The following is a 13048-nucleotide window of genomic DNA, read 5'->3' on the forward strand; positions in this document are numbered from 1 at the left end:
TGGCTTTATTTTGACTGGTTCTGATTTAAGGATATGAGGGAGATGGGAAAGGAAGATCGGTTATGCACACTGTGCTTATTGGTTATTGGTTTGCAGGCATATAGGCCAATCAGAGCTGGCCTTCAAATAGTCAGGTGAGATAACTAATAGAAATATAGATGAATCAAACTAAAATTTAAAATATAGTATTCAAAACTTGTGACTGACCCAGGGTAAATACTTAAACATCTGATCAAATATAGACATCTACAATCTAGATGTCTATGTCTTGCTAGTCATCTGTTTTCCTTTCATAACTAGTGGAGGCACATCTAGAGTACAATTCACCCTAACAAGGATGTCCAAAATGTCAGATGAATTACACCCTGCAAATGCCTAGTTCTCTTTATTGACTGTAAAAATAGCTTATGCTGATTATTTCAGAAGATCTACACGGTACTTTTCTAAAATTAGGTGAGATTAATTCCACAATTAATCTGTTGTTATTACCTCAGCTAGTAGTTTAAAGCTAGTTAGGACATCTCATGAGACCTGCAAAACATACAAACTATGTGTTTGTTTTGCAGCATCAACTTTTGCACAGTGGGAAAGCCATGGAGAGAAGCAGGCCACTTCTCCAAAGTACACATTGTCTGGATGAATGCAGACTTTGAACAAAAACTGGTGGCTTTGCAACTCACTTTCAACCAGTGAGACCATGCTAAAATGTGATTCCTTAGTAGGATTCCTGAGTAAGCTACCTTCTGCTTTTGTCCATGAAATATCTGTATGTAAATCAGAGTTTTCTTGAATTTTCTGCTCTTTCAGATTAGTAGGCAAGTTGTAGGGGGATTTTTGGTAGGAAACAGAACAATTGGAATAATAATCTTTCTAAACATGAGAGAAACATACACGGCAGCAGTAACTAGCCAGCAAAGACAGATGATGTTCTGTATTTTAGGAGACCAGGCAGTCATTTCCAGAAAAAAAATTATAAAAAGGGACATTAAATATTCAGTTACAATTAATATTTCTAACAAGTCTTTGAAACTCATTTTCCATAAAACTCAGTTATTCAGATGTTCACAGAGAATAAACACAAAAGGAAATTGAATATGCTGTTACAAATTAATTAAAAGCCTCTGATAGTACATTGATGGACATGTGTAAGAAGCTACATAGATATTTATTTTTTTTTAAATCAAACTTTTTTTTCATATTTTAACCAGATGCTACTGCCATGATTTCTGTTTAGCAGAGAACTCCTTGTTTCTGAAGTATGAAAGTCTGTTTATCTAAACTCTTTGACTTTATTCAGTTGTGTCACATTTACGTGCAGCTTTCTTATAATAAGGTTAGGGCAAATAACTCGTGGATCAGTCACTCAAAACCTGCTGTTGCTTGAAGTGCACGTTTACAGTCATATCTGGTTTCAGTCAAACTAAAACAAACAAACAAACAAACGGAAAACTTAGATGTCTTGAGCTGAATCCAGTGGCCTGAGGTATCCAAGACAGCCACACAGGGCTTTCCATCGCTTAGGAGCTATGGGAAATCTCTGCCCTTCTGGGTCATCAGCTAGAGGCTGGGTCAGACACCCAAGAACATCTAAAACAATTTTAGATGTTAATCTCCAGGCACCCCCATCAAGCCACTGTTCTAAATAGAGAAATGCAGCTTATTTTGAGAAAGAACAGTTAGACCATCCCCTGGATGAATTTCAAGTTGAAAAACTTAATCTGTCTGAAGTCTGTGGAAAATTTCAAAAGAGCAGTGGTCTACAAAGGCTAACAGAGGCACCAGAAGGAGGTATCCTCTGGGAGTGTTCTGTGGTGAAGGCTAGAAAGGTTAACGGTCTCTAACAGATGCAACCTGAAATATAATATACACTCAAAGAAGAAACCTTGATAAATATTTTGTTAAAAGAAGAAGAAAAATCACCTGAAGGAGGGAGAAAGGAAGGGAAAAAAGAGGGAGATAAATCTTCTAATTTGCTCTTATTTTAAGCAATTTAAACTTTTTTTCATATCTCTCTGTCTTTTATAAATATTCTTAACTGTTTGCCTATTTTGGATATTCTAGGCAAATACTTCTATCAAAATGTTATCTTAATCTGGATTGAAGGGAATGTGATTTTAAGAGAAATTGATAAAAACAGGACTGGATTTTAATGACTATATAAACTAAAGCACTGAGGCCTCCAAACTAGCAGAGAGCTGGCAATGCAGGAGACACAGAAAAGTCTTTCAGTGACAAAAGGTAACCAGAAGGACACTCCAGCATGCAGTAAGATATCAGCTGCAAACTTACCCCAACCCAAGCCCAGTTTTAAGATGTGAAGGGATAAGGCATTCTTCCGATACAGCATTAGCTGGAAATTTATACTGCACTGTACAATATTTTACCAAGACAAGTGCAAAACCTTCTCAAATGCAAGCAAAACCATTTTAAAATAGATTGACACTTGTTCATTGCTTCCCCCTCGCCCCCCCATGTCCTTCTAGTAGCAGCATATTTGCAGGTGCCATATTTTGTTCTTTCATTTCTGTGTCAGATCTGTAAGACTCCTTCAGATTTCTTCTTAAACCCCAGGGCTGATCTCTTTTATAATAATAAATTGTTCTATATGTATTCTTGATGTAGGAGTTATTAGTTAAGGTGTATGCTTTCCTCAGCTGCTAAGTCAGGAGTTTGCTTTCTTGCCATAGTCAAAGCATTTCTATTTCAGCCTGAAAGAGTACATAACACCATCCTGGTTAACAAGCTGCTAAAGTTAAATGTAGCTTGAATCAATTGTTGTTTACTTACTGTAGATTTTGCCTGCTAAAGATTTCTTGGAGCACTAATTCCCCAAAATTATCATCTGAAGAGTTTAACAGGAAGCCTTTCTATTATAAACAAAAAAAAAAAAAAGTGATGTTTGCCCTAAAAGTGACTTTTAAATTAGTTTCAACAGGAAAATAAAATGTGCAGATCTGAGAGACTAGTGATACAAGATGAAAGAAAATTAACAAGAGAAGGATTCTTGGCTGGCTGGTATCATATCATATCATATCATATCATATCACAGATGGGTCAAAAATTCCTCTCTGCCCTGTGCTGAAGTTTTCTTTACAATATAAGTTAGGTTGTTTTTTGGAATTGAGTTTCAATCATGGACTTTATGTACTCACACTATTAGTTTTAATACTTTATATCTTGTCAATGAGACAATGCTCTTGAAAATAATTTCATATTTGTAAAGAAGGTCTGCATTTTATTTCATTTGTTTTCATATTAAGCTGTTTAATTACATCATTAGAAAATAAATTATTATTGTACTGCCCCTTTACCAGTTCTAAATTGAAGATTAAACTTGCATATGTAAGACATAGTGACACTGCGTCAGCAAAGATTCTGTAACTGTGATCCTTGGACCTCCTTATGGTCCAAGTAGATTTGGCTTGTGACATATTACTGAGTGGCAAATCTTTATATTCCCTTGATACTTTCCAATAAGAAACATCTATTGCTGAAAAATATATTTTTAGAGACTAAGCTCCTAAGAGGGGCAGAACAAGAGAGAAGTGCAATTATTATTTTTTTCTTTTAGGAAGAGGATGAATAATTATGGAAAACAAGAAAACAAGAACAAAGAAAAGTATTAAAAATGTCCCCAAATAATCATTGAAATTTTTCCCTGCTGCTTTTCAACATATACTAAATACATATCTATGTTTAAAAGCTTCATTTCAAATAACATATATAGAAAAATTAGTAAGTGAAAAAAAAATTGAAAAAGTAGAAGGAAAGTGACTAGAGGGATTAAATAGAGTAATTCTTTAGAGAATCAAATATGGATCTAACAATTCAATAATTCAGACATAAATAATAATTATTTGGAATTCCAGGGTTATGCAAACATAGTAAGATTTCTCTAAAAATATATATATATATAAAGTAAATATTTTAATTTAGTTGTATCTTCACAAGTAATCATGCTCACTGCAATGGCATTGGCAGTGCTATTAGCAGAATTATTTAACAGAATTTGTTCCTTTGTAAAATGGTAATAAACCAAATATGCTTAAAAAGTTAGTCAAAGAAGGTTCCTGCATGTTAAACTTTAATATATTATGTGTAAATGACTAATTACAGACACTGAAGATTTTAACTTTCATTAGATATTTATGATTTATGCAGAAGATTAGATGCCATTGACAGAAAACTAAATTAAAAGGCAACAGGGCTCAGTAATATGCTTACTCAATGCACTGGTAACATGAGGTTCTGGCTAGCTGCAAATACTTATAAGAGATTATCAACTTAAGAAGTTCTGTTATTTGCTGTACCAAGTTCACACCTGAGTGCCTGGTTCCTGTGTGAGTGCTCTTACAGCTTCTGGTAAGTTTTACACAATGTTGCTCAATGACATATGCAAAGTGCTAAAGCAGATCTTAAGGGTCCTCTATACCAGACACAACACGGGACATGAAGCTCAGGGCCAAAGGAAAAAAAAAGAAAAAAGTGTCTCTGACTTCCAACTTCTCGTGCAAGAATTCACAGCAACTCGGAATCCTTAAAAACTGTGCCCACGGGCTTTTGTTTCTCATTTTCCACTAGGATGAGACCTACAGAGGGAGCTGGGGGACAGTTCTCTGGGGAAACGTTCTCCCGCAAGTGTAGTTTGTTCACATCCTCCAAATACTGTTACAGTACTGAAAAGGGACAAGGGCAGAGAAATAATTTGCTCCTTCCTTAAATGCACTCAAGTGCCACAGAACTTCCTTTCGAAACCAGTGTGATATGAATGTGTTATAGCTATCACAATTACTGATAATTGCCAGTCATGGATCTTTTCCCAGCTTTATAGTTCGAGCTTCTGCCTGCTGCTACACCAGTGTACAAACCTGAAACAAATAAGCAGAGGAGCTATTTCATCACATCTGTTGCATGACAAAATAGACTGGCTATATCTGTAACACAGTGAAATACACCAGGAGGGCTGCCTAGCTAATGAACCAATCCAGCCAACGTCTGGCATGAAACAGGGCGCAAACTGCTGAAAGAGGTACACATCATCTCCTGGCATGCTGGCATATAGTCTGCTATAAAGCTATCTATCACCCTGTCAAAGGTATCAAATCAGCACTGCTGTGGAGGAATCTCTGCCGCTGTGACAGAGACATTTTCCTACCATGTAGTGCCACCTAACTATTAGACACCTAGCTTAGCTTTAACTTTCGGTCCAACGCATACCCATCATTGCTTTTCTCCCTCGCAACCTTTCTTCTTCTTCACATTTCAGACCTGAAAAATGGGAAACAGTTTACACTTGTTAATTAATCACTCAAGTCACATACCAATCTGTTAATGGAAAATTAACGGGCAACATGAAATAATCTTTGAAATCCATCATCTAAGCACAAGCCGTGGACATTCCTGTTGTTGCTTTCTTGCAGGTTGCTGAAATAACGTAGAGTAAAGCTGAGATAACTTTTCCAGGTAATAAATCTAGTCTGTTCTGATGCTGACATATTTCATATCTTCTTGATATTACAAGAAACTGTGAAAATAATTTTGTTTAGGACAATTTTCTGGACAGAGATATTATGACAGTTTTATCTTTTTTAATTTTGAGTTCTACAAAGAAAATTCATGAAATTTTGACAAACTGAATTGCCAGCAATGCATAGGAACAAACTGTAATAATGGATAAAGGACGTCTGATGCAGATAAACTTTAAAGGAATTTGGACAAGACCCTCTTGTTATGATGGATGCTACATAAACCATTATATCAATGTAACAGCAACCTATGTGTGAGAGGGAGAGGAGCAGTCTCAAGATTACGAAGCTGACGATGCAAAGGCTGGTGGGCCTAAAGTTAAGAGGACACCTACTGGAAATCCCTTTTCATGTAGCCACAACTCAAGACTTACTTTTGGATCATTTCTTCATTTGTTTGTCCTGCTTGAGAGCTCCTTTTCTCCTGATCTTGGTCCTAGATTGAAGAAAAACCTCAGCATTTACACGTGTTCCAGTCACTCCTCCAACTGACAAAGCCAGTGACCTTTGGTCATGCAAAATGTGACTTCGGTCACGCTTCGTTTATTATAAGTTGTTTATGAGCATTATGTGCAAAGTTTGATTTTATTGCTCCCAGTTTTAAAAAATAACTTCCAAAGCCAAGAGCTTTTATAAGGCTCTCCCAGGACTTCAGTTCTGCTTCTTTGTCTTTCTGGATGGTATCTCCTTACCAGGAAAGTTTTCTTTTCCTCTCAAATCCATCAACAGATATCCCAGTATTTGCATTCAGAATCAAGTCCAAGAAACTCCTCAGCAAAAAAGGAAAAGTTTTGCACTTGTCTTATAGGTCTTTGTCCTCAATCTCAATGCAATAATTTAGACCACTTACTGCATAATCCTATCAGACCTGACAGTCATCTAAATATACTCATTGCCTCTGTACTGGAAAATGAGGTTGCCTACATACCTGCATGTCACTGCACATGATCAAAACATTCTGGATGACATGTAGGTGTTTAACCTCCCATGCAACTGGGAGGTGGGTAGGGATGTGCTGAAACTCTGTGTTGAGTGCCTGCTGGCATTCTGAAATCTGTGAGGACAAAGGGGTCTGGCAGCGCTTCAGACAGGTCTGGGATGTCTGTGCTGCTCCCAAATGCTGCAGCTCACCTGCTTCCTGCAAAGCACACGTGGGAGCTTAACCAAGAAATACAGGCCATTCAAACACCATATGCCATAACTGGAGAGATGAGTTCTCCTTTTAAGCCTTATGAGTTACTCTTTGGAGGTGTCTGACTTCCTCTCCCTTGACTGCTTACAGAGATTAAGTTCTGAGCTAATAATTACTCCACCAAGCCAGATTCTTATTATTAAGGGATCAAAAACCATAAATTAGTCACTGAGTAGAAATTCAGAATACAGACCTGTAATCTCAGCAGGCACTTCTTCTGTTACTGTCTGTCTTCATTGCTTCTACCATTTTACCAGGATGAAGGGTAGCTATCATATTTATTAGCATTTTAAAAAAGTTTAAAATTGTACATGTAATAAAGACATGTTTGCTGACAGCTACTATCACGCTCTAGTAGACTAACAAAGTCACAAATCCGGCCTGAATTGCCTCCCCTAACAGAAAAAAACCCCAAAACCTATGCACATTTTTAAATGCATTTAAATATAAAGCCCATAATTAAGTGCAAGTGTTCATAAGGTCAGGGGTTAAATGTGAACGCTTGGTGTTGATACTGATATATTTAAGCATACACTTAGAATCTTAACTGTCATTCACTGCTTTAAATCCATTAGAATTATTTGGCCTTTTAAAATTAGAGTTAATCCGTTTGCCCTGACATATACTGCAGATGATCATTTAAGGCACAGCTAGTGTTAAGTGCTGTGTTAACAGTTCAGTAGTTTTGATGTTGATAGTGTGGGTATCATCCTTCTAAAACAGCAAATTAGATAAGATTAGCACTTTAAGATGAGATTTAGATTACTGTGTATTGAATTAATTAAATTGTATTACAATTTCTTGTTAAAACATTGAATATTTAATGCTAAATGAATATTCATTGGACAAATTTGTGTCATCTCTGAGACAACAGTGTGCGCCACATGGGGGGGATGGAGGGAAGCACTGGCTGCATAGGAGAGGTCACAGGTCTTCTGCACTACACTTCTATGTGCACTGGGTAGGGTCCTGCACAGCAATGCAGCTGGCACACTTTCTCTCACGGCCCTGCGATCAGGCAGACAGAAGGGCTGTTGTTTCTTAGATGTAGCCTCTTTGACAACACTCAGGCTCCCAGTGGGGTAACCAACGCAGCCCTTCTCCTCCTATTCTGCAGTTTTTACAACTATATAAAAGTGGCTTAATCTCAAGGGGAAAAAAAAATCCTACTAAAGATCAGTTTGGGGAAAATTTATTAGAACTGATTGACTTTGAGACTCCTTGACAATCCTGGGTATTATAGCTAAATGTCCTTCCCTGTCTCTCTCCCTCACACACATACTTTCCTGCTCACTGGAGAACGAAACAAATCAGCAGAATGCACTAATATAAAATAGGAACCAGAAAACTTTACTTTGTGCTCCTAGGTGATATCTTTTCTTCCCCAGACACTCTCCCTTCTCTATCTTGTCCCTCATTCTAAGAATCTATTCTTGCTGCCTAGTGCTGCAAGTTCAACAGTGAAATTAAGGCATCTCATATCAGCTTAGTGGTTACAGCATTCTCAGGAGCAGTAGCAGCATACTCGAGCAGAGGAAGCCTAAAAACTCATATTTCACTTTCCAGGGATGTGCTCTAACTATTAAGTTGTTTCAAAAAAGGTAACAATTCCAGTGCTGGTTTTGTACTTATTCTGAACTAAACTCTGATGCCTACACCTTGACTGTTTGCTTGGTGAATTGCCCGCTCTGAGAGTCCCTGAGGGCCAAATCTCTCTGAAGACTTTAACAGTTCAGGAACCACATCTCTGAACTGTAATGGAGTTTAGCTGTCATCTGAGTGTATAGCTGGGCAAACTCTAAACTATGCAGAGATACTTATTCACAGACATGTAGAGAAATATGCAATCTAAACCAGAAACTGTTCTAACTATTAGGTGTTTCCTGGGTAAGTGATAAAGGGAAAGTAAGTGGCTTGAATAGCTTTCTTGGTCTAATGTTACACCTAATTAAACATTAGTTTGTGTTAAACATTAAAGTTAGGCCAGCTGCACATTTCCCAGTTTAACTTAGATTAAACCATGAGCTCTACCCTATCCTATCAGTAAGGAAGTAATACAAAATCACATTTATCTGTTTTGTACATAATGGTACTAGATTACCATATGGAAAGAAACAGAAATTTTTGCCTTATCACTCACAGGTAGAAGACAATGTCTTCTGACTTTCCAGAGATGTTCATACAGATGTAAATATACTTTGTCCTGATGATATGATTTCCAACTTACCATACCCTTGCTTTCTTTTTATTTGCATTATGTCATCCTGACACTATTTTAAATCCTTTCTTTATAAAGCTCTTTTTCATAGTTCTTATTATTTCTTTACTTTTATGTACTAATAATTTCATAAATGCTTTCGCTGAGATAAAATGTGTTTCTTTACATTCTAATAGAATAAGAATAATAAGAATAATAGACTGAAAGCAAACAGTCTTTTCATTGCCTTCACTAAGAAGGCGACATGTCATTGTGTCTTTCTGAACAAATAACCCAGCTTTCACTTGTCTTTAAAGATTTTGGTATTCCTGTTAAGCCACATAGAAACAGATCTTGGTAATAAGAAACTCAATGCTTCTTCATTACAGGTATTGCTCTCTCAAATGTGCTCATTTCTTTAATTTTATTTTATTTTTTCCACTAGGGGAAAGTAGGCAGTTGAATGTGCATAGCAGAGTCAATTTCCAATTAGCAATTCATAATATATCCTATATTATAACCCTTGACATCTATCCTTCACCTTCCTAAGTTTGATTCCAGCTTTTACTGGTGCCAGTAAATGCCTCACCTAGGAGTTCCTAGAGGCACCAAATGGTTGTATTCTATGTTGAGTTCATTGCAATAGATATGTTTTCTCCCCTTTCAAGCCTTAAATATGAGATGGGATCCACAAGTGCCTTAATTGTATATCCTGGCAGGTGATTTCACTAGTCAGCTTCTGCAAAACTATATGACAAGCTTTGCAGTCAGTCATGTAATGCAGTCAGTGCTGTATACCCAGTAACAAATACTCAGCCTACAAGTTGCCACTTCTTTTATAGCACAACTGCGGTCAAAAATCTACAGTCCTGAGCTTAGACATCTTATTTACTTTCCATCTACCATTTCCTGTATAGGGACTCAGAATGATCCTACTGAGGCAGATGCTCATCTACTTTTGAGTATCAGTAGTGGATAGGCAAAGTATAATCTTTGGAAACTTAAATCTGATTTTATGTAGGTATCAAGAACTTTCCTTGCATAGGATGATTCACAGAAGAATTGCTGCTTGAGAACCTGAGCACCCTGCCTACATGTTTGCTGCAAAGCACAGTTAGGTCTCTCAGATTTTGCTGATGTACATGCCATGGTGCATTATATTCTTGGCTGAGCTGAGGCGTACATGAATCACATAATCACATTCTTATGACTGAACAAGTTACCAAGTGTCTTTTAATCCACTAAATACACACATGCATTTACTCCAAGCTTGCAGTAAATATGAGGAAACTTGGTTATGTTATTAGACTTGTCATTAGACAAGAATATACATCCATGGTCAATATCACCTCCTCCATTCAAAAGATGTACTGAAGAGCACCTAATTAGCATTCCTGGAACTGCTCAGGAGAGACGTGAGAGAGAAACCCACAGCCAACATAGTTAAGGTCGCCGGTGCAGACCATGAGCGAAAGGGCATCCAGAAGGGAGGCAGGTGAGACAAACTGCCCCAACATTGTTTAGTTGTGAGGGTTTCACCTGTTGTATCCTAATGGTGTATCCTCATAGATGGATGTCATGACCTTCCCATGTGACAGCTAATCTCAGTTTGGGGGTCATTCATAAAAGTATATTCTCTTCCCTAAATAGAGATAGGAGGAAAAAGAGGCTTAATACAGCTTTTCATAAACAAGTTAGTTGCAAAAATGGATTGCTTTGCAAATCCAGACAAGGGTGATTTGCATCTAGATACCACTGCAATAGACCTATCTCTGAAGAGGAAGGTGATATTACTGATATGTCTAAGATCATTATTTAACACCCAGAGCTCTCCAGTCAAGTGTTTTCACGAAGAACAATGCATGGTTAGACATGTTTGGATGCCTAACTAAATAACTAAAGAGAAATCATTTGAATACTCCAGGATAAATGTTGCAGTTACAAAGGCTGAATCCACAAATGAATTGCTATGAAGCTTTTTAGAAATGCTGTATTATACCTAGCACTGTTTCAGCATCTGCCCACCTGTGAATTGTTCTGATGTGTCTCAGTGCAGGCTGCCACTTTAATGTGACTTCCTCAGCAGGAAGTCTAGCCTGTGACCCATGCTTTGTGACGGGAAGTGCTACAGTAATCACCAGATGAATAGATGAGGGAATGAACAGATTAATGATGGAGTATTTCACTGGTGGTGTTTTAAGATAAATTCTGTTGTTTACTAAATTTCCTACATTTAGTTTCTTTACTGTGTTTTCACAGAATACCTTGTCAAGAACTTAAGTTGCAAAAGCAACCAAGAACCATTTTATTTCTTTCCCGGATTACCTGCATACCTTCCCTGTTTCTGTCTAATTTTTGCTTGATAGTTTCAGAACTTCATATTTATCCAAATACCATACTGCTTTAAGCCAAATATTATACAATCTCACAGACACAGAAATACAGACCTGTCTGACCTGCCTTTTCCATCAGTGTCTAGCAACATAATAAGTAACTGAGATGAGGAGACACATCACACAATCATGTATGCAACACAATAATACGTCTATAACAGGACTAGGTGCCTAAGGATGTTTCTTAGTGCCTATATCCAATGTGAGTGAGTCAATGTCTTCTTAAATTGCTTAAGCCTGGTGTTGGATGTTCATTAAAATCAGATCTTTGAATTATGAGATGACCAGGCAGTAGAAATGACAAAGCTGTGCAATTTGGTGCATCAGAGGGAAGGCACACCCACATCACACAGTATACTAAAGATGTCATTTATGAGTTAGGCACTGAGCTGATCCCTTACAAAGGCAGGAAACTAATATGAAAGTAACTTAAAACTTTAAGAAAGGGACAGCTTGATACCTGCATCTTCTCTTCTCCCTGGCATTTATACAAAACAAAATAAGAACTGCACTGTGCCATACCAAAAAATTTATCAAGCCCTATATGCTGCCCAGCAGTGCCTACAGAAAGTTATATGAAAAGGACAAGCCCAGTACAGCCTGTTCAGGTTCCTCACCATAGCACCTATGGGCAGCAGGTGCCCTGGGGATCACAGCAGGCTTTGCTTGCATGGAATCTCCCAGGAAGCCTCTGTACCAGACTGCTGCTTGTCCACTGCAGGATGATGAGGAGGATATATGAGCCAACAAGTTTGCAGCCAATGACAAGAGGAAGATAACAAAATCCTACTTACCATTACCAGCATTGCAGATGATGTCTTCTCACCTAAATGAACTATTCCCTCTCTGAACACGTCTGAGCAGTATTTTCGGTAAAACATGACATTATAGGCCTGCTGTGGCCAGCTCACTCCATCCTTTTCAACATTGCAAACATTTGCATACTGTGTTTTTTATCTCCTCTAGATCACCTTACCAGCTTCCAGGCTTTCTTCAGAACATGTTCATCATGGTTTTGGTTGTTGTCTATAGGTATCATTAGGATGTAGCTTCATTCACAGTTACTGAGATTCATTAACTCAGAAAACAAAAGCAGACTTTTGTCTCTCCATGCTCTCCTAAATTCAGCATTACAGCAAAGACTTTGAAATTCCCAGCCTGACAGATGAAGGACTAGACCCAAGGATCTCTGAGGGACTCAGGGGAAAGGTGAAAGAAGACACTGACAGCCTAATGACCTTTTTGATACTTTGTTAGCAGCTCCCAAGCTTTATGATGTGGTGATGATTCTTTTCACCTCAGGTCGGCAAAGAGATCCTAGTCAGCATGTCCTGTGGGCATCCCTAATGCCATCTGATCCAATTCCTCATAGTAGGGCCAAAATAGCAAACTGAACTGAATCACTCATTGTTATATAACAGTAATACCACAATTATCCCTGGATTTTTTCTACGCTTTTCTCAAAAACTTCACTTTGGCTATATAGAGTTCACTAAATGTCCACACTAAAAGATATGGACAGAGATAGCAGAGTAAATCATACCGTCTCAAATGACAGCCATGACGTCTCCCTGCATGAATACTTTCCCCTGCAATCTGAGCTGGTTATGCCCCTTGTCCCAGTGTGACCTTGAAGCGCATGATCTTCTTGCAGGCAGTCATGGCTCTGATTTCAAGGTGGGCTCTGACTATAGTTTTGGTTTTAGCTGAACATCACTGTCAGACTCTGCATTGAACAACA

The sequence above is a fragment of the Aptenodytes patagonicus genome, chromosome 4 (assembly GCF_965638725.1).
Source record: "Aptenodytes patagonicus chromosome 4, bAptPat1.pri.cur, whole genome shotgun sequence".
NCBI classification, from domain to species: Eukaryota; Metazoa; Chordata; class Aves; order Sphenisciformes; family Spheniscidae; genus Aptenodytes; species Aptenodytes patagonicus.